We start from the raw sequence: 20,872 nt of genomic DNA on the forward strand, positions 1-20,872 counted from the left end.
ATTTTTGTAGGGGAGAGATAGAATGGAGAGATCTAGCCCAAGGGAGGATGGGAGGAGAGACTGCTTAAATCTAGGTAAAAAAGAGCATATTTTTTCTAACCAATATTTTTATTTTCTTTAAGAACACTGAAAATGGTGAGGCCATAGTTTAAAATAATTACTTATGTTCTAGCTTTTGAAAACATTTATCAGAAATGAGAGAAAATATGATGTGTGTGCTAATCTACATGTAATATATATATATATATCTGCATGGATTTTCTCATTTTAAGGGCTACTAAGATAATTCATATTGCTATAATCACAAACTGTGCATATCTATTTATTTTTATTATTGAAAACATGTAAAGATAATAAATTTGAAAAAAAAATCTAAGCCAGAAGATTTATTTACTGGTTAATCAGGCAGACAAAGGGTAAAGTGAATAATTTAAAAAGTCCTTTGAGGAAGAACTGCTCAATTTCTTCAAAGTGTTCTCTACCATAGAGAAACTAGTCATCTTGACAAAATTAGAGACTCAAGAAACATGTTCTTTATTTCTTACCTCTTCCTTTGACCACTCTAGAACCAAGTGGTTCTCAAAAAATCATCACTAAAACACACCCAAGGTTCTAGAAGTCATACCCTGGCAACAATTCTTCCTACAAATGTGTTTGTTTGGTAATATATGCAAATCATTCTTGATTCTCATGATTCTGAAGAGGATCATTTCTTTACAAAAAAGTAAATTATTGGACTCATCTGCAAATGGAAAGTGTTCAATATAACTCCAACAAATGAGTAATCTTCTTGACTAGACCCTGGGGATACCAGAAATAAAATATCCTCTGATGCTGAGGAACTCATATTCTCCTGGTAAGATATAACCTGTGCACAGAAAGGCCAATCTAAGCTGTTTCAGGAAGGATAGGGCATTGACACATAAGCAGATTAGGAAAAGTTTCACAGAGGAGGTGGCATCGCAAGTGAACCTTTAAAGGAGTTAATCATTCTAAAACCCCTTCTCATTAGGGAATACATTCCAGTAACAGACGTTGAGATGGGGAAGAGGGTAAATAGAGATCTCGTATAAAGGTATGAAAATGGATAACACATTGTGGAGTGGGTGAGCAATTAGTAGGCCATTTTGTTGGGAATATATGAAGAGGAGTAATGCACATGAGAAAGTGGGTAACAATTTTGTGGAGAACTTTAAATTCCAGATAGAAGAGTTTAGGAGGGAATGAATAAGATTATGGTTTGGGAGTTAGAAGGTATCTTAGAGATCACAGAAAACAAGTTCCTCATTTTATGAATGAATAAACTATGGTTTATGATAGTTAGCTGACTTTTTCTGTTTCACATAGCTTGTAAGTGTCTGAGGTAGAATTTGAACTCATATCATCCTGCTTCCAAACCCAGTTTTCCTTTCTGTTCACTATTCCATGCTGCTTCTGGGCTAATAGTTGCTATTCACTTTTTTTTCTGAAGATCTTTCCTCATCAGGCTTAGTGGGCAGTAGATTTTCTTTAAAATTTTGTCTCTTTATCACTGCTCTTGCATTTTCCCCCTCAACACAACTTTTATCAAAAACAAGGAATTCTGCAGTCTAAAATGAAGTACATATTGGTCCTATAATGTTCTGTCTCTACCTCAAGCATCTTGCATTTGCTTTTGGTAGCTTTGGTAACAATTCTGAAGTGATTATATTTGCTAACATTCTGTACTACAGAGAGGGGAAAAAGATACAGAGATCATTATTTTTCCCCTAACTTTGGAATCAACATTTTAATAGGTGTTGAGTTTTTTTTTCCTTTTTTTGGGTAGATAGATCAGTGAAACTGCAGCAGAAGCATCAGGTAAACTAAGATCATCACTTAATTTATAATACAAACCTCTATCTTAAATAAACTGCTATACATTTCAAGATGACTCAGATAAGAATCCACAGACTTTCAAAACAGGAGAACACTAGGGTAATATATATCAGACACATGAATACATCATATTTCAAAGAAGAAATTCATTTTCAATATATCCACTTTTATGTGTTCACTCTTCTTATCTAATTATCATCCCAAATCTACTCTCTACATATACATTGGGCCTCTTTTGCTCATGCAGAACCCCAATCTTAATGTCTTTTTTGCTACCTTGTTCTTTCATGCTCCCTTGGACGTTTACCTCTCATTGTTTCAGTGTTATTTTGCCATGCAAAATATTCAGGACTATACTATATCAATTTAAGAATGCCAAAGGCCAGATGTTGAGAAGCCTTTCTATCCCTTAGAGCTCTTTTTTTTCTTCCAGGAAATGTTTTAAATCAAGGAGTTGTGATTTTAATTGTGTAGGAACTCTCTTTATTCATGTATCAATTAAAATTCATTTATTAAGTGCCTTCTGTGTGCCAGACACTGTGCTAGGTGCTGAGGAAAATATAGGGTGTGAAACTATCCCTACTCTCAAGATACTTACATTTTAATGAAAGATACAACAAATGTGTATGCGTACACACATACATATATGTGTGTATATATATATACATACATACATATATATATATATGTACATAGGCACACAAATTATATATGAGTTACTTCTCTTTTTAGAATTCTAGGGGTAATTGTGAGTTCTCATTTTTGTCTTTGTAATAAGAATTAGCAACTAGAATTAATTAGTTTGCAGAGATGGTGTTTATTAAGATGTTATTTTAATAATGGTCTTTATAAAACATCTCCTTTACCCTCCCCATCTCACCCAAAGCCTGGGACATATTATACAAATTTACACAGGTCTCTTGAAAGAGTAGGCCCAAATGTAGAGTACAAGGGTAATGAAACAGAAGTGTACATGTACTGTATTCTTGGCTACTCAAAGTCCATTTCTGCCTTTGTAAGGTCCTTACTAGATTTCTCTTAGATATAGCATTCAACTAGGGTGCAAGGGTTTATGTCTTTTAAGGGTAGGGCTGGCATTTCTTTCTGCCACAATCAGGTCATGATCCCTGAAGCTAGCTTCCCTTGGGTGGCTGTAGCTCTTGGATGGCCATGTTGTCTGCTACTAATCCAGTTTCTGTGATCTCAACTAGGTGCATTGTCTGATACTGATCCAATCTGTCTGATGACATGTTTAATAGCAGTAATTACTTTTAAGAGCTTGACTGTTACTACCTAATTGGTATCCTTGTGATTAGAACTATTTCAACTCTAGGCTGGTTTACTACTTCACCAAGTACTATTTTTATACATTGGCCCAAGAGAATGCTTAATTCAGTCAGTCACAAGACATGTTCTGCCTGGTATTATCTATTTTCATTGCAATGGTCATATCACAATAATCTTTTCACATACATTAAGCACTTCACATATTTATAGGATGATTTTTAACACCTAGTATTCTGTTGATGATTAAATAATCAATGAGGGTTCAGGGGAAGTGTCTGAGACTTCTGTGATTACATGAATTATGACAGAAAGAACTGCACATTTATGCATGTACTAAAGTGTAAAGAAAATAATTTAAAATAATATGTAGTAGTTAACTACAAGATAGTTTAGGTTGGAGATTACCAGCAGTTGATGTAGATCATAAAACACTTATAATTTATAGATAAATCTTAGAGATGCCTGAGTCTTAGAGATGTTAAATGACCTGTCCATAATGCCAGAGGCTAATAACTGGCACAATAATTTGAATAATCTTCCTAATTCCAAGTTTAACACCTTTTTTGTTAGTCATGCTACTCCAGGACACATATGTGTTTTTTGAGGATGACCTCTGATTGTAATGCCCTCATTTTTATTATTTAAATCCAAAAATGTTATATTAATGGTAAGAATACTTATCTCTGTATGAATGAAGAACAGTAGCATTATGGACAATGTCAGTCATATTGTTGAGGACTCTATGGAGAACCACAAATAATAATGATAGCCACCTCTTACTCTATCCTGACTAGAAGAATCATTTCACAAAATGGTTTTAACAAAGCTTGACAAAAGTATTGAGGCATAACTTAATTTTTTTAGAAATTGAAGAGAGGTTTGACTGCAGTGTCAAAAACTATGAGAGTATTATGCTAGAAGAGGTTTATGAATTTCAAACAAACATAATTTTAATCCATTAATTTAAATATATCAAACTAGTTGTTTTAGCACATTAAATATTTACACATATTACATTGTGTACTAACATTAATGTGACAGTATGAGTTGCTTTTCTAAGGATTTTTAATTAATTTCCTTTCTTACTCATAATTTTATTAATGGGAAAGTGAATTGTTTAAATTCCATTTAGAAATTCTAAGTATATGGGTTAAAACATGTAATCTCCACATGGAATTCACATAAATAATGAAGTGGTCAGCCTGCTCAGCATCAGAGACCAAACATCTTGTAACACTGGGACCTATGAAAATTCTCAGCTAAGTATGTGAAAAAAAATCTTATTAAGAATTGCTTTAAACCATAAACAATAGTAATTTTTGAAAGCTCAAAGTACCTGCTTGAAATCTTAGAATTAATATCCTTACATGAATAATAAAAATACTTAGGAACTTATAAATAAGAATTAGCTATAATTAGTATTTTGATTTTTTGTATGTGAATTAGTGATCTTAAAGTCCTTGTTGATACTTGAAAATAGCTTGCTTTCTTAAAAACAGTAAACATGATTTAGGGTTTAATTACATTGTTAATTTTAAATACAAAGAGTCTGTTAAATGTAAACTTTATCATCATTTAAATTATAATGATTCCACAGAAATTAATCCTGAATTAATGATATTTTGTTTATATTCATTTTCCCATTTATTTTGTTGTTGTTGTTGGTGTTGTTGTTGTTGCCCTATGGATTGAATGTACATTCCTTGAATTCAAGTCTCTTCAACTTTTGTTTAGTTTTTTAATCTCTACATAGTAGCACAGTGACTGACCCACAGATAACATTTAATAAATACTTATTCATTGATCAGTTGACATACATGAACTTAAAAAAATAAACATTTGGAACATGTTACACAAATAGCTACTATTATTAAGAGTAAATACTATTTTGCTACTACGGAATTGTAAAGGCCAATGCACATTCTACCTAAAAGTCTTTTCTTTTTTAGATAGACAAAAGGATGTTTAGCAGGTCAGACAGACTTTGCCCAATGACCACAGATTTTTGCTTGGGAAAGAAGTATTAAGTGAAAAGTATCTTCTTTTTTCTTGGCCCAGGGAAATGTGTCATAGAGAAAAATAATTGATAGAATGATTCTAAGAATCAGGTACATAAAAGGTTTGATGTGCATTGTGAGATGGGATATGAGTCAAAAATAGCAAATTTAATATGTTAATATTTGATAATATTTCATTTCTTCACTTGGATTAAATTAGATCCTGGAAAACAAAATACTGGTGTTTCTGAGTAAAAAAGGATCTGCCATGTTAGGGTGAGGATTGCTGCCTCTTAGAGGAACGTTTCAAGTAGAGTACCACATGGTGGATAATTCAGATACTGCATAATGAATTAATTTAAATTCCTTTACAACACACAAATCTGGAGTTGCAGGGGACCTCAGAGGCCCCCTAATCCTAGTCCTTCATTTTACAGATGATGGAACTGAAGCCCAAAAGTGAATTGTGCCACGGTCAAGGTTACACAAGTAGTATTTTAAGTGATACTTTAATGCAAGTATCTATCTCTCTCTCTCTCTTTCTCTATCTATCTAGATATAACTGTATGTAGAGATACAGATAGACATATATGTATATGCATGTATATATGCATGCATATATATATGTACATTTGCATGTGTGTATACATACATATAGACAGTGTATATACATATGCATAGTTATATGTATACATACAGTACACATACAAACATATGCATGTATAGATGTAAACACAAATACTTTTTTATACTTTTATGATTATATAAGTTGCAGAGAAGTAACTATGAATCGACAAAAGAGGTCCCTCACCAGAAAATCTCTAAACCAATAAAATCACAGGTCAGAACAAACAAATTTGATTCTCAAATACACACAAACTCATGCATGTATACTCATATATTATATGTTCATATATAAATGCATATACATATAAATATGTGCATAGATACATATTTGAAGATATATACACACATATACATACCTATCTCTGTCTGTATCACTTTCTATCTACAACTGTCTTTTCCTCTTTCTTCTTTAAATTTCCACTGATCTTAGAAAAATCTTAAATATGTGTATACATTTGTGAATCATGTAAATATATTCATGTATATGCATCTATGTATGTATATACATATTTGTATAAATATAGATGCAGTAGAGCTATAGATATTGATAATAGAGATGTATAGTTATATGTACACATATATACATGCATTACACATGTGTGGTCTATATTAATTTATATTTACACACACAAGCACACACACACAAACATAAGATTTTGTTATAAATTAATGGAAAATGAGATTAAATTGCTTTATTGGAGCCAGATTTCGGAAACACTTTGAATATTAAATTTAAGTGTTCGGATCTGATCAGCCATGACCTAAGAGGAATCAGACTTTTCCCCAACATTTTAATATCAATTGTATTCAATGAACATTTATTAAGCATTCTCTATGTAAAAGACTTTGCATGATTAAGGCAGTAGTTCAAGAGAATAAGTATTACAGGAGTATAAAGAATGGATTTGAGAATGGGAAAACTAAAGAAAGAACAACCACTTACATTTTGATACAAAGAAATTAATAAATTTGCGAGTTGATAAGAATTTAGAGAAGAGTATTGTCAATAAGAATGGAGAAAGGATGAATACAACACAGTTAGAAATGACTAATGGCTTAGTAACTTGCTTTTTATAGAGGTCTAAGATGGTACAAGTTTCAAAGATTGTAATTTTATTTAAATATATGGAAAAAATTACTGAATGATCTGAAGAAGAGTGGAATGTTGAATTTCTAGCAGTAATGAATTTCCACTGTCTGAAGGTCTTCAAGCAGAGGATAAATAATGATGTGTTAGAGATATGCCAAAACAAGTTCCTGGTTCTAGTCAAGATTGCACTTCAGATATGGGTGGTTTTTCCACTTCTGAAACCATATAATGCTAATCTGATGTAATAGATAAATATATATTCATGTTTTCCAGAAAACTTTCTTTCTGTAATTTATTAGGTGCAACATAATGTGTTATGTTAATAACATTATAACAATAATTAAAATGTTCCAGTGTGTATAAGCTTAGTTCTGTTAGACAATCTGGGGAATATAATGTTATTAGTTCTGTAATATCCTAGAAAAATTGAATACAGTTTTGGTAACCAGCCAGTATTATACTATAAAAACTGTCAAATACTGAGAGAGGTCAAGGGAATGAAGTTTTAAAGGAAGTCACTGACAACCTGAAAGATTATAGTTTCATTGCAATGATAAATGTGAAAACTAGATTTTATAGAATTAAACAGACAATGGGTACTAAAGAAATGGAAACATCAGAAATAGGTAGTATTTTCAACAAGATTGACTGAGACTTCAGACCAGTTAAATTGGCCATAATGTTTTCCAAAAGAAAAAAAAAGCAAAATAAATAACATCATTTGAAAGCCCATATTCTGATTTTGAGATGATGTGTTACAAGTGCAAAGAAAAAAAAATATACATTTTCAGACATGGACAACTAGTGGATTTTGTTTAATTATATACACATACATACATATATACACACACATGTATATGTTATGTTATAAGGAAAGTTTTTAAATTGGGGAAGAGGAGAGAGAGGTTAGTTAAACTAAGGTCATTTTTTTTTTTTACAAAGAAGGCCATTGAAATATTAGAAAAGAAAGCTCATTAGGAAAAAAAAGATAACAACTTTGAAATTAAAGGATAGATTTTATTTTCTTTTTAAGACATAAGATTTATGTAACAGATTCCCATTTTCATATACAATCTCTCTTTTTTGTTCCTGTTTTTGTTTTTGTTCTTATTTATGTAATAATAGCTAATGCTTAGGGAATGTTCTAAGATTTCCCAAGCATTTACATTTGCTACCATTTCATCCTTACAACAACTCTGGGAGGTATGTGCTATTATTATCCCAATTTTACTCATAATCAAACTGAGATTAAATTACTTCCCAGTTATCTGAGGAAGAATTTGAATTCTGGTCTTCCTGAATCCAAGCCAAACAGTTACATGAAAATATTCATGAATATCGTGTTAAGAATAATATAAAAATGGATTTTTCTTTAAAGTTTTGAAGAGAAAGGACTCAAAGAAATAGACCACATACACATATATACAGACACACACACACACACACACACACACACACACGCCTTCTGAAAGGAGAAAAGTGATAAAGAGAGAGGACTAGGTATCTCAGGAGTTGGGAAAGAACAAAATCTAAGAGCGTTGGTGGAATGGCAAGTTTCAGAAAGGAAGAAGAATCTGATTTTCTCTAAGAATAATGGAAAATATGAGAGGACACTGAAAAGAAAGAGTGACATGAAAAAGTTATAGATCAGGTTGCTCATAGTAGAGGATCTTGGTCTTGTCAGTAAAATAGTGAGGTCATTTGTAGCTTAGAACAATGGTACCAACTTCTGGAGTTCAAATTGTATTTGAAGAAAGTAAATTCATTAAGGGAATAATACTATTTCTAGAATATAATTTTAAAACTCCTGAAACTTAATTAATGGGGCAGCTAGTCAATAGAATGCAGGGCCTGGAGTCAGAAAGAATCTTCTTCCTGAGTTGAAATCTAGCTTCAGATGCTTACAAGCTGTGCGGCCCTGGACAAGTGACAACACTTTTGCCTCAGTTTCCTTGTCTGTAAAATGAACTGGAGAAGGAAATGGCAAACCACTCTAGGATCTTCCTGAGAAAGCCCCATTTGGGGTCACAAAGAGTCAGTCAGACATGACTCGAAATGACTGAACAACAACAATTTGATTAAATAGTAGTGTATATTTATTCAAGAATAAATAACTTTCATTAATTCTTAAAGCATGTGTCATCTGGCAATGAAAAAGAAAAAGAAATTTTGTCCTTTACTTTCAACTCTATTATTGATTTGCAGACCTCTGAATCTGAGAAATTTTTCTAAGTTTTAAGGCATGATTTAAACAGTGATATTTGAATTGGAAGTGACTTTAGAGAAAATTTGGATCATTTTATTCAAAAAGATATGTGGAAACCAAAGTCCAAAGAGCTTAAATTATTTTTCCAAGGTTGAATAAGTAGTAATTAGCAGACCAAGGATTGAAACCCAATTTCTCTATGTAGTTTATTTTTTAATCTAATTTTTAAATTTAAATAGTATTTTATTTTTCCCCAAATACATATTAAGAACAATTTTTAGCATTCACTTTTACAAGATTTTGAGTTTCAAATATTTCTTCTTTCCTCTGTCCCCTCTTCTGAAAATGGTAGGCAGTTTGATAAAGTTTATACATGTGCTGTCATGTAAAACATACTTCCATATTCTCCAGAGTTGTGGAGGAATAATCAGATCAAAAGGAAATAAAACCATGAGAAAGAATAAAGTGAGTGAAAAAAATGCTTTGGTATCCATTCTGAGCCCATTGTTTCTTTACCTGGATGTGGATAGTATTTTTTTCATGAGTCCTTTGTCCTTGTCTTGTATCACTGTGTTGCTGAGAAGAGCTAAATCGGTCATATTTGATTATCACACAATGCTGCTGATACTGTGTACAATGTTTTCCTGTTTCTGCTCATTTCACTTTGCATCAGTTTGCACAAGTCTTTCAAGGTTTTCCTGAAATCTGCCTGTTTATCATCTCATTACACAATACAAAGGTTCTCAAAGTGGGAAATATCCCTACCTGAGGGGTGCTGGAATGATCCAGGGAGTGACAGTAGCCTTAGGTTTAATTGGGAAGTATTGAATAAAAAAAAGAGGGTGGTGAAATTATAACTATAAAAGAGAAGACAATTTTGAAAAATCATTCATACATGTTTCATCTGCTGTATAGAAGAGTTAAATATTTTCCAAATAAACACACAATATGAAAGTTATAACCAATCAATGATCATGTCTGCAAACAGATCTTAACAAGCTAGTGTTGGCAGGTGAGCTTGTGTACCATTGTTGGAAAGTCCAGCATGCATGAGCAGGAATATGTACATGTAATGACTTGTTTACAATATGATACTATATGATTATCTGACATAATATTGCATCATTAAAATTTCAATGCAGAAAAAACACTACAAATTTACAATAAATTATTAAATTTAAGATGCATCATTTTTTTTAAAATTATTTTTAATGATGCAAATTTCAAAAAAAGCTAAGGGGTTAAGGATTTCTAGGCAAGCACTGAGTAATTTTTTTAAAGGGTGCAGTAGGCCAAATGAGTTTGGGAACCTCTGCACAATAGTATTCCATTACATTGATCCTCTACAAGTTCTTCAGCCATTCCCCAAATGATAAGCATCCCTTCAATTTCCAATTCTTTGCCACCACAAAAAGATCTGCTATAAATATTTTTGCACATATAGGGCCTTTTCCTTTTTTTATGATCTCTTTGAGATATAGACCTAGGAGTGGTATTGCTGGATCAAAGGGTATGCACAGTTTTATAGTCATTTGAGCATAGTTCCAAATTGCTCTCCAGAATGGTTGGATCAGTTCACAATTCCACCAACCATGTATTAGTGTTCTAATTTTCCCACATTTTCTCCAACACTTATCATTTTCTTTTTTTTTTGTCATATTAGCCAAACTGATTCAGAGTTGTTTTATTTTGCAATTCTCTAATCAAAAGTGATTTAGAGTACTTCTTAACATGCTTGTAGATAATCTTTGATTTCTTCATCTTAAAACTGCTGGTTCATATCCTTTGACCATTTATCAATTGTGGAATAGCTTGTATTCTAATAAATTTTATCACTTCTTTATATATTTGAAAAATGAGACACTTTATGAGTTACTTGCTGTAAAGATTATTTTCCAGCTTTCTGTTTTCCTTCTAATCTTGGTTGCATTGGTTTGTTTGTACAAAGGTTTTCAGATTTAATATGATGAAAATTATTTATTCTACATTTTGTAATACTCTCTATCCCTTTTTGGGTCGTGTTATTCCTATATTCATCCTGTTCTTCCCCTCCCCATAGATCTGATAAGTAGACTTTTCCTTGCTCTTCTAATTTGATGGTTTCATTGTCTATGGTACCTTTTAGCAAGGTGTAGCTTCCTTCCTTATCTCTTTCAATTAGGTATATTTTTGTTTTTACTTTGTCTAAGATTAAGATTGCTACTCCTGCTTTTTTTTTAACTTCAGCTGAAGAATAATAGATTCCACTCCAGTCCCTTACCTTTACTCTATGTGTGTTTCTCTCTGCTTCAAGTGTGTTTCTTGTAAGCAACATATTGTAGGATTTTGGTTTTTTTATCTACTTTTCTATCCACTTCTGTTTTATGGGAGAATTCATCTCATTCACATTCACAGTTATGATTACTACCTGTGTCTTTCCCTCCATCCTAGTCTTCTTCCTGTTTGTCCTTTTTCTCCTTTTACCCTTTCCCTCCTCACCACTGTTTTGCTCTTATATACCACTTCCCCTGATCTGCCGTCCCTTTTGTCAGTCCCCCCCCCCCTTTTCTTAATCCCCTCCCCTCCTGCTTCCCTGTCAGGTAAGATAGGTTTCTAAATTCAATTGATTGTGTATATTATTCTGTTGAGCTAATACTGATGAGAGTAAAGCTCAAGTGGTGCACATTATCCACCCTCCCATCTTCCCCTCTACTGTAATAGATCTTTATCACCTCTTCCTGTGAGATAATTTACCCAATTCTACCCCTCCTTTCCTGTTGCACCCATTGTAGCCTTTTTTCTCATCCCTTAATTTTTTTTAATGTCATTCACTCAAATACGCCTTATACCTATACCCTCTATCTATGTATATTCCTTTTATCTGTACTGCTAGTGATACAATTTTTAAGAGTTAATTAAGATATTAATTTTTAATAGACTTAGTTCTATTGAATACCTTATATTGTCTTTTCTCCTTTTACCTGTTTATGCTTCTCTTGGGTCTAGATATTTGAGCTAAATTTTTTGGTTTAATTCTCGTCTTCTCCATATGAAGCCTTGAAATCCTTCTATTTTGTTGAATGACCATTTTTCCCTTTATATATTATGTTTAATTTTTCTGAGTAAGTGATTCTTGGTTATAGTCCTAGCCACTTTGCTCTCTGGAATATCATGTTTCATGACCTCCTGTATTTTAATGTTGCAGGTACCAGGTCCTGTGTGATCCTGACTGTGACTCCCTGATATTTGAATTGTTTCTTTCTAGTTACTAATAGTATTTTTTTTCCTTGACATTATAGTTCTGAAATTTGGCAATAATGTTCTTTGAAGTTTTTTATTTTGGGATCTCTTTCCTGAGGTGATCAGTGGATTATTTCCATGCCTATTTTGCCCTCTGGTACCAGGCTATCAGGGCAGTTTTCCTTGATAATTTCTTAAAAGATGCTGTCCAGGTCATCTTTTTCATTATGGTTTCCAGGCATTCCAGTGATTCTGATATTGTCTCTCCTGGATCTATTTTCCAGATTGGTTGTTTTTCTCATGAGGCGTTTTACATTTTCTCCCATGTTTACATTCTTTTGAATCCATTTTATTGATTCATGATATCTCATAGAGTCATTAGCTTCTAGTTGTTCAATTCTAACATTTAAAGTATTGTTTTCCTTGATTAGATTTTTTACTCTCTTTCTCATTTGACCAATTATACTCTTTAAGGAGTTGTTTTCTTCAGTGGATTTTTCTATCTCCTTTTCCATTTGGCCAGGTCTGTTTTTAAGCAGTTTTCCAGATTGTTGACCCCTTCCCCCATAATTCTCTTGCATCACTCTCATTTATTTTCCCAATTTTTCTTCTGCCTCTCTTATATGATTTTTAAGCTTTTTGAACTCTTCTATGAGATTTTTTCTGGGCTTGAGACCACTTCTTTTTTTTTTCTTTGGGGTTTTGCCCGTAGGTATTTTGACATTATTGTCCTCATCTGAATTTGTGTCTTGGTTTTCATTGTCACCATAATAATGTTCTATGGTCAGATTCTCTTTTTGTTGTTGTTTTTTCTGCTTGTCTCCTCCCCGCCCCCATTTTTAACCTTTTCCCTTTCTTTTAAATTTGAGCTCTGCTCTCAGGGTGGAAGGGACACTGTCTCTGGCTTCTTGTGTTAGTGGCTGTGGACCATGTCTGTTTAACATGGTGCTACACTGATTTTGCTCTGAGGCCCACAGGGGATCCTTGTGTCTGATACTCTGCTGTGGGGGTGAGACAGGGGTTGACTGGCATGGCAGGAGACTGTGGGGGTCTGGCAACTTGCCTGGTGCTGAGCTGGGGTCTGAGTAACGTTGTCTGATATGTGCTGAGGCCCTGTGGTATGTTTTTGCATTCCCCAGTGGCTGTACTGAAGCACATGCAGTCTGGCCTCTGGAGGCTTCCTGTCTCCTGGAGATATGATGAAGTATAGTGACCAGTGCTATCTGCCTGTACCCTTACCATTGGCATATACCTGTTTGGCCCATGCTGTGCTGATGCATGTGTAGGTTTGGCCACTGGAGTCTGCCTGTTTGCCCAGGGTTGTGATGAAGCACATGGTGGGTTTCAGAGCTGGAGTCTTCCATTTCCTCTGGTTATGTTAATGCATGTGGTGGGTCATGGTGTTGTTTGCCTGCTCCACCACACTGGGGGTCAGGATCTACCGCTGGTTTGCTGAGGTGGGGCTTGCTGCAGGCTTGCTGGAACCCTGCCCATCCTGGGCTGCTCCTTTCACCCAAGTGAGATGGACATTGCTGATCCTCCAAGTTTCTTGGGTAAAATATTGTTTCACTCCATCTTTTTGCTAGTTATGCCATTCCAGGATTTGTTTAGGGGCTCTGTATTATGGTTGTTTGGAGGTGATTATGGGAGAGTTGCAGCTTATTCCACCATCTTGGCTCCTGAAAGTTCTTTCTATGTAGTTTATTCTGAATAAAATATAAATTGATGCAAAATATATGTATCCATACACTTTTATGCATTTCATGGAGCAATATAAAAATAGATCTTGATTATTTTCTTTAGAAAACATAATGTAGTTTGATTTTCCATAATACATCATCCTGAATCAGTGGACATGTCATCTTTATTCAGATGATGTGTCATCCTATGAGTTTCCACACTGCTGGAACATGACTAATCCTAACATCTAAGGGGTTCAAGGTCTTTGAACTTAAAAGACATTCCCTAAGGTGTTTTTTGCAACTTATGTACAAAATGAGAAATGCAGATTTTTGCTTGTGCAACAAAATAAAATATGGAGAACTCATTATACAAAGTAGATATTCTCTAGAGGCTGTGCCAACGTACTGGATGAGGGATATGAAAAAGTAAATCAAAGAGAAGATCAATACAACTTCTTATGTAGATCTGTGCTTGTTAGGGCTGCTTTCAGAACTGAATTTTGTGTGAAGACATTGTAGCTTGTTCCATTTGAATCCATCCATAGCTGAAAATTTTAGATACATAAAAATCTTGGTTAAATTACTCAAGGGGATTCACTACAGGTAACACTAAGAGCTTGGGTGGGGTTGTCACAGGGATAAGCCAGGATTCATAAGCCAGGAGTCTGAATAAGGATAAGCATGGTCCAGGTCTTCTACAAAGCTTATGACACTGTGACCAAGGTTTTATATCTCCATTGTACTGTCCCACTTGAAATGAATGAGAGACAGGGCAATGACAGTGCCCATGCAACATTCACTTTTAATAAGATTTTGAGTTCCAAATGTTTTTATCCCTCCCTCACTCTCTCCCCACCCTCCTCTCCAAGACAGAAAGCAATATGACATAGGTTATACATGTACAATCATATTAAACATATTTCCACATTAGTAATGCTTTGAAAGAAGAATCAGAATAAAGGGGGAAAACCATGAAAAAGAAAAAAAAAGTTAAAATAATATATTTTGACTTGCATTCAAACTCCATAGTTCTTTCTCTTGATGTAGATAGCATTTCTATCATTAATCTTTTGGAATTGTCTTAGATCATTGAGATTGATCAGCTGAGAAGAGCTGTCTATCATAGTTGATCATCACACAGTGTTGCTGTTACTATGTACAATTTTCTCTAGGTCCTGTTCACTTCACTCAGCTCAGTTCATGTAAGTCTTTTCAGGTTTTTCTGAAATCTGCCGGCTCATCATTTCTTATAAAATAATAGTACTCCGTTACTTTCATACACCACAACTTGTTCAGCCATTCTGGAATTGAACATCCTCTCAATTTCCAGTTCTTTGCCACTATAAAAAGAACTGCTATAAATATTTTTGTACATATAGGTCCTTTCCCCTTTTTAATGATCACTTCAGAATATAGAACTTATAGTGATATTGCTGGATCAAAGGGTATGCACAATTTTATAGCCTTTTGGACTGAGTTCCAAATTGTTCTCTGGATTGGTTGGACCAGTATACAACTCCACCAACAATGGATTAGTGTCCCAATTTTCTTACATCTTCTCCAATATTTATCATTTTCCTTTACCTGTCATATTAGCCTGTCTTACAGGTGTGAGGTGGTATCACAGAGTTGTTTTAATTTGTGTTCTCTAGTCAATAGTCATTTAGATTTTTTTATGGCTATAGATAGCTTTAATTTCTTCATCTGAAAACTGCCTGTTCATACCCTTTGACCACTGATTGATTTTAAAGGTGGTGGTGACTATGGGGCTGGGAGAAAGAGAGGCAGATTGTGGGAGGTAGACTCTGAGTTGATGGGACAGATTCACAATGTCTGTAAGGCACAGACTGGAGCTTCTAAATGAATGGTGTGCCTTGAAGGAAATGATTAGAAAATGTCCAGAAGGCAAGAAAAATAGGATTTTCTGAGATGCAGTCCAACAGTTGTTTTTAATAAAACAATGTCCAAGAGACCATTCCTGAGAGCAATATCTGATTATGATGGCACTATTTGAGTGTGATGGCAATGAATGATAGTCTATTTTCAGCATTTTACAGAGATCACTGCAAGGTGATGACTTATTGGGGTATATTTCTGTGATTTAAAGGAATTTTTTAGAAGACTTAGATATCCCATTTTAACTATGCCTATATCTGAGGCCAAGTATGTAGACAGACCTTGGGGTGAGCATGACCATTTCTTCTCAGTTGAAGGGCCCATGCCAATGTTTTCTCCTGAATGTGTGGTATTCTATGTATGTTCATACAAACCAGTAAGTATGGAAAGCAATGGACATAATTATTTACTCATGTTTAACTCATAAGCAAAATCTCTGCAGCTTAACTAGAGATACATAAGAGCATGAGTGAGGGTGATAGGGATACAACCAGATTAAAGAGAGTTGGGTACAAAGGACCTTGTCACCATGACATAAATGATTATTAATAACCAAGTATGGGATAAATGCAGGCTTTCCTCTGTCCTATTATCTTAATCAAAGCCCGGTCTTTGAAGGACATTATTAACTTCTGCCAAAAATTTACCATCTTATCTAAGTGAATTCCTGTCATTGTGTTCTTTTCAGATTTAAGTAAGGATAAATTCTATGACTGAATTGTTCAAGACTGTAGTTGATTTGGAAGTAAATGACATCATCAAAGTCATGTCCCCGAGCCCCTGGTTAGAATAGGCTCACTTCTCATAATATTCATTCTCTCACTACTTGTTAAGCAATCAGAGTCAATTGCCACCCGCAGGAACACCCAGTCTTCCAAAGGCACAGAAGTGTTGAGTGGATTCCATGAGGGGTCTTTGTTAAGAGTGTCACTGACCCGTTTTATTAATAATATACTAGTATTATTAATGAAATGGTTAATTACCCAGAAACTATCTCTCTTTTTAAAATTATTTTATTAATGTTTAGTTTTGAACATTCACTTCCACAAGTTTTTGAATTCTAAATTTTCTCCCCATATCTCCCCTCCCCCCACACCAAGATAGCATGCATTCGGAATATCCCTTCCACCAATTGACCCTTTCTTCTATCATCACCCCTACTCTTATCCCCTTACCCCTTATTTTCCTGTAGAGTAAGATAGATTCCCATACCTAATTGAATGTGTATGCTATTCCCTCTTTAACCCAAATCCAATAAGAGTAAGATTCACTCATTCCCTTTCACCTCCCCCACTTCCCCTCCACTTTAAAAGCTTTTTCTTGTCTGTTCTATGTGAGATAATTTACCCCATTCTGCCTCTCCCTTTCTACTTTTCCCAGTATAATCCTCTCTCACCCCTTCTTTTATTTAGATATCATCCCTTCATTTTTCAACTCACCCTATGTGCATGCTCTCTCTCTGTCTCTTTGTATAAATATATATACACATACATACTATATATATAATATATACATTATATATATATATATATATATATGTATATGAAATTTTCCCTCCTCCAACTACCCTAATACTGAGAAAGGTCTCATGAGTTACAAATATCATCTTTCCATGTAGGAATGTAAACAGTTCAACTTTAATAAGTCCCTTATGATTTTTCTTTCCTATTTACCTTCTCATGCTTCTCTTGAGTCTTACATTTGAAAGTCAATTTTCTATTCATCTCTGGTCTTTTCATCAAGAATGCTTGAAAGTCCTGTATTTCATTTAATGCCCATTTTCCCCCTAAAGAATTATACTCAGTTTTTATAGGTAGGTGATTCTTGGTTGTAATCCTATCTCCTTTGACTTCTGGAACATCATATTCCAAGCCCTCTGGTCCCTTAATGTAGAAGTTACTAAATCTTGTGTTATGCTGATTATGTTTCCACAATACTTGAATTGTTTCTTTCTGGCTCCTTGCAATATTTTCTCCTTGACCTGGGAACTATGGATTTTGGCTATAATATTACTAGGGGTTTTCCTTTGGGCATCTTTTTCAGGAGATGATAGGTGGATTCTTTTAATTTCTATTTTACCCTCTGGTTCTAGAAGGTCAGGGAAGTTTTCCTTAATAATTTCTTAAAAGATGATGTGTACGCTCTATTTTTTCATCATGGCTTTCAGGTAGTCCAATAATTTTTAAATTATCTCTCCTGGATCTATTTTCCAGGTCAGTTGTTTTTCCAATGAGATATTTTACATTGTCTTCTATTTTTTCATTCTTTTGGTTTTGTTTTATAATTTCCTGATTTCTCATAGAGTCATTCTCCATTCTAATTTTTAAGGAATTATTTTCTTCAGTGAGCTTTTGGACTTGCTTTTCCATTTGGTCAATTCTGCTTTTTAAAGCATTCTCCTCATTGGCTTTGTGTACCTCTTTCATCGTTTGGGTCAGTCTATTTTTTAAGGTGTTATTTTCTTCAGTTTGAGTCTCCTTTAGCAAGCTATTGACTTGTGTTTTGTGATTTTCTTGCATCACTCTCATTTCTCTTCCTAGTTTTTCCTCTGTTTCTCTTACTTGCTTCTCAAAATACTTTTTTGAGTTCTTCCATGGCCTGGGATTTATTCATATTTTTCTTGGAGGCTTTGGATGTAGAAGCTTTGAATTTGTTGTCTTCTGGTTGTATGTTTTGATCTTCTTTGTCACCAAAGTAAGATCCTATCATCTGAGTTTTTTTTTTTTTTTTGCTATTTGCTAATGTTCCCAGCCAATTACTTGACTTTTAAATGTTTTGTTAAGGTAGGGGTCTGCTTCCAAGATAGGGGGTGTACTGTCCCAAGCTTCAGGGGTTTTGTGCAGGTGTATTCAGAGATACTTCTAGGGATCTATAAATTTTCAAGTCTTCCAAGGTACAATGCAAAGGTAAAGTGTTTACTCCTTTCCTGGCCTGGGTTCTGGTCTATGGGTGACCACAAGCACTCTTTTCTACCTTGGAACTGTGAGGAATATTCCCTCTCTCTCCTGTTGTCATGAGCTCCACCACGCCAGTACTCCTTCTTATCCCAGGATCACCACCCAGGACTGGGACCCAGATCCAAGCATGGGCAAAACAAGAGAATCCACCAGCAAAGAGATCTCTGCAATCCCCCTCTGATTAACCACTCAATCTGCCTACCATCTGTGGGCTGAGAGCTTTGGAAGCAGCCACCACTCTGAGGCATACAACCTCTCTCACCCAGGTCTGACAGACCTTTCCTACTGACCTTCTAAGTTGTCTTTGGCATTTGTGAGTTGAGAATTCTGGAAACTGCCACAGCTGCCTGTGATTCAGTTCCCTGAGGCCTGTTCCAGTTTGGCTGAGGCCCTGTCTTTGCATGCACAACCTACATTGAACTGCAGTCCTCTCCCAGACTGTCACAATAGAACTTTCCTATCAACCATCCAGGTTGCATTTGGCTGGAAATTTGTTTCACTCTGTCTTTGTGTGTTTGTGTGTGTGTGTGTGTTCTGCTGCTCTAGACTTTGTTTAGAGACAGTTTTTTGAGGTATTTGGAGGGATTTGGGGGAGAGCTCAAGCAAATCACTGCTTTTACTCTGCCATCTTGGCTCCACCCCCCAGAAACCATGTCTCTTGAACTTTTTAAACATCATAATAATATCCAGAGGGGAAAGGATACAACCAAAACCTTGTAGAAAACCTTGAGTACCAGGGAAGGAAGTAGTAATTCAAAGTGGTCATTTGACAGGACTAGGTACCTGACACTCTTATCAATTCTCATGTCACTCTATGAATAAGAATAGCTCAGCAATACTAAAAAAAAGGCCAACTATATCATAGCAATGTATGGAGTTATGATTATGCCAGCTAATTGGTTTCTCAATTCTGATTTAACAATCATCAGTGTTATGTGTAAGAGGGATATTTCTAGCACAAAACACTCTTAACAGATTCCCCAAAATGTAAATTCCTTGAGGGTAAAGTCTCTCTCTCTATATATATATATAGATTCATGTATATGTATGTACTATATATGTATGTGAACACACATGTTTGTGTAGTAATGTGTGTTTTAATTTAAATAAAATAATTTATATTTGTTATGTTATTAATTTATTTTTAATTTACTAAAATGTATATTATTGAAGACAAAGGACAGGATTTCTCTGGTTTTTTTTTTGTCTCCATTTTGATGACTTCTTACCTGAACCTTAGTCAAGGAAAGCAAATTAATATTTATCTAAGTATCTATCTATCTATCTATCTATCTATCTAACTACCTACCTGCCTATCTTTCTATCTATCTACATACATTTATGTTTACATATAATTACAGAAATATCTGTGTATATGTTAAATGTATTTTTTCATTGACTAGGAAGAAGATAAAACAAAAATTCATAAAATTGAAGATAAAGAACAAAAAGGTAAGTTACTCCGAGCGGTGTCAAACAGTCAAAGGACACTTGTTTTTCTCTAAAACCTGGAGCATATGCTATCCCTTAAGACATGGAATATGGAACTGGTTCCACCTTTGAGTTTTGCTTGATGGTTCATAACTAGGCTGCAACCTCTAGAGAAGATGTACCTCCTCATCCTCATGAATGAGAGAAGCTATATCAAGGCTTGCCCTAGATGGATAACACTAGACACCAGTTTCCTACAGACTGACATTTTCTTTAATGCATATCTTGCCCTCACTTGTTTAAGGTCAAATTGCTTAAACTTTTCTATCATTAACCCCTTTGGAAGTCTGTTGAATCCTGTGGACCCCTTCTGATAATATTTTAAGTATAAAATAAAATATATAAGATAACAAAGGAAACCAATTACATTGAAATGCAATAGATAGATAGATAGATAGATAGATATAGATATAGATATAGATTTAAAAGATGATGGATTCAGTAGAGGAAGGAGGTAAGATACAGCATCTTGTCTTAAAAGTTCAATAATCATTAAATAGACCCACCAGAACTTCAAATCCTGACATAGACTTTTACTAGTTATGTGACCCTTGGTAAGTCAA

The sequence above is a fragment of the Vombatus ursinus genome, unplaced genomic scaffold, assembly GCF_900497805.2.
Source record: "Vombatus ursinus unplaced genomic scaffold, bare-nosed wombat genome assembly UNPS02015255.1, whole genome shotgun sequence".
Classification (NCBI taxonomy): Eukaryota; Metazoa; Chordata; class Mammalia; order Diprotodontia; family Vombatidae; genus Vombatus; species Vombatus ursinus.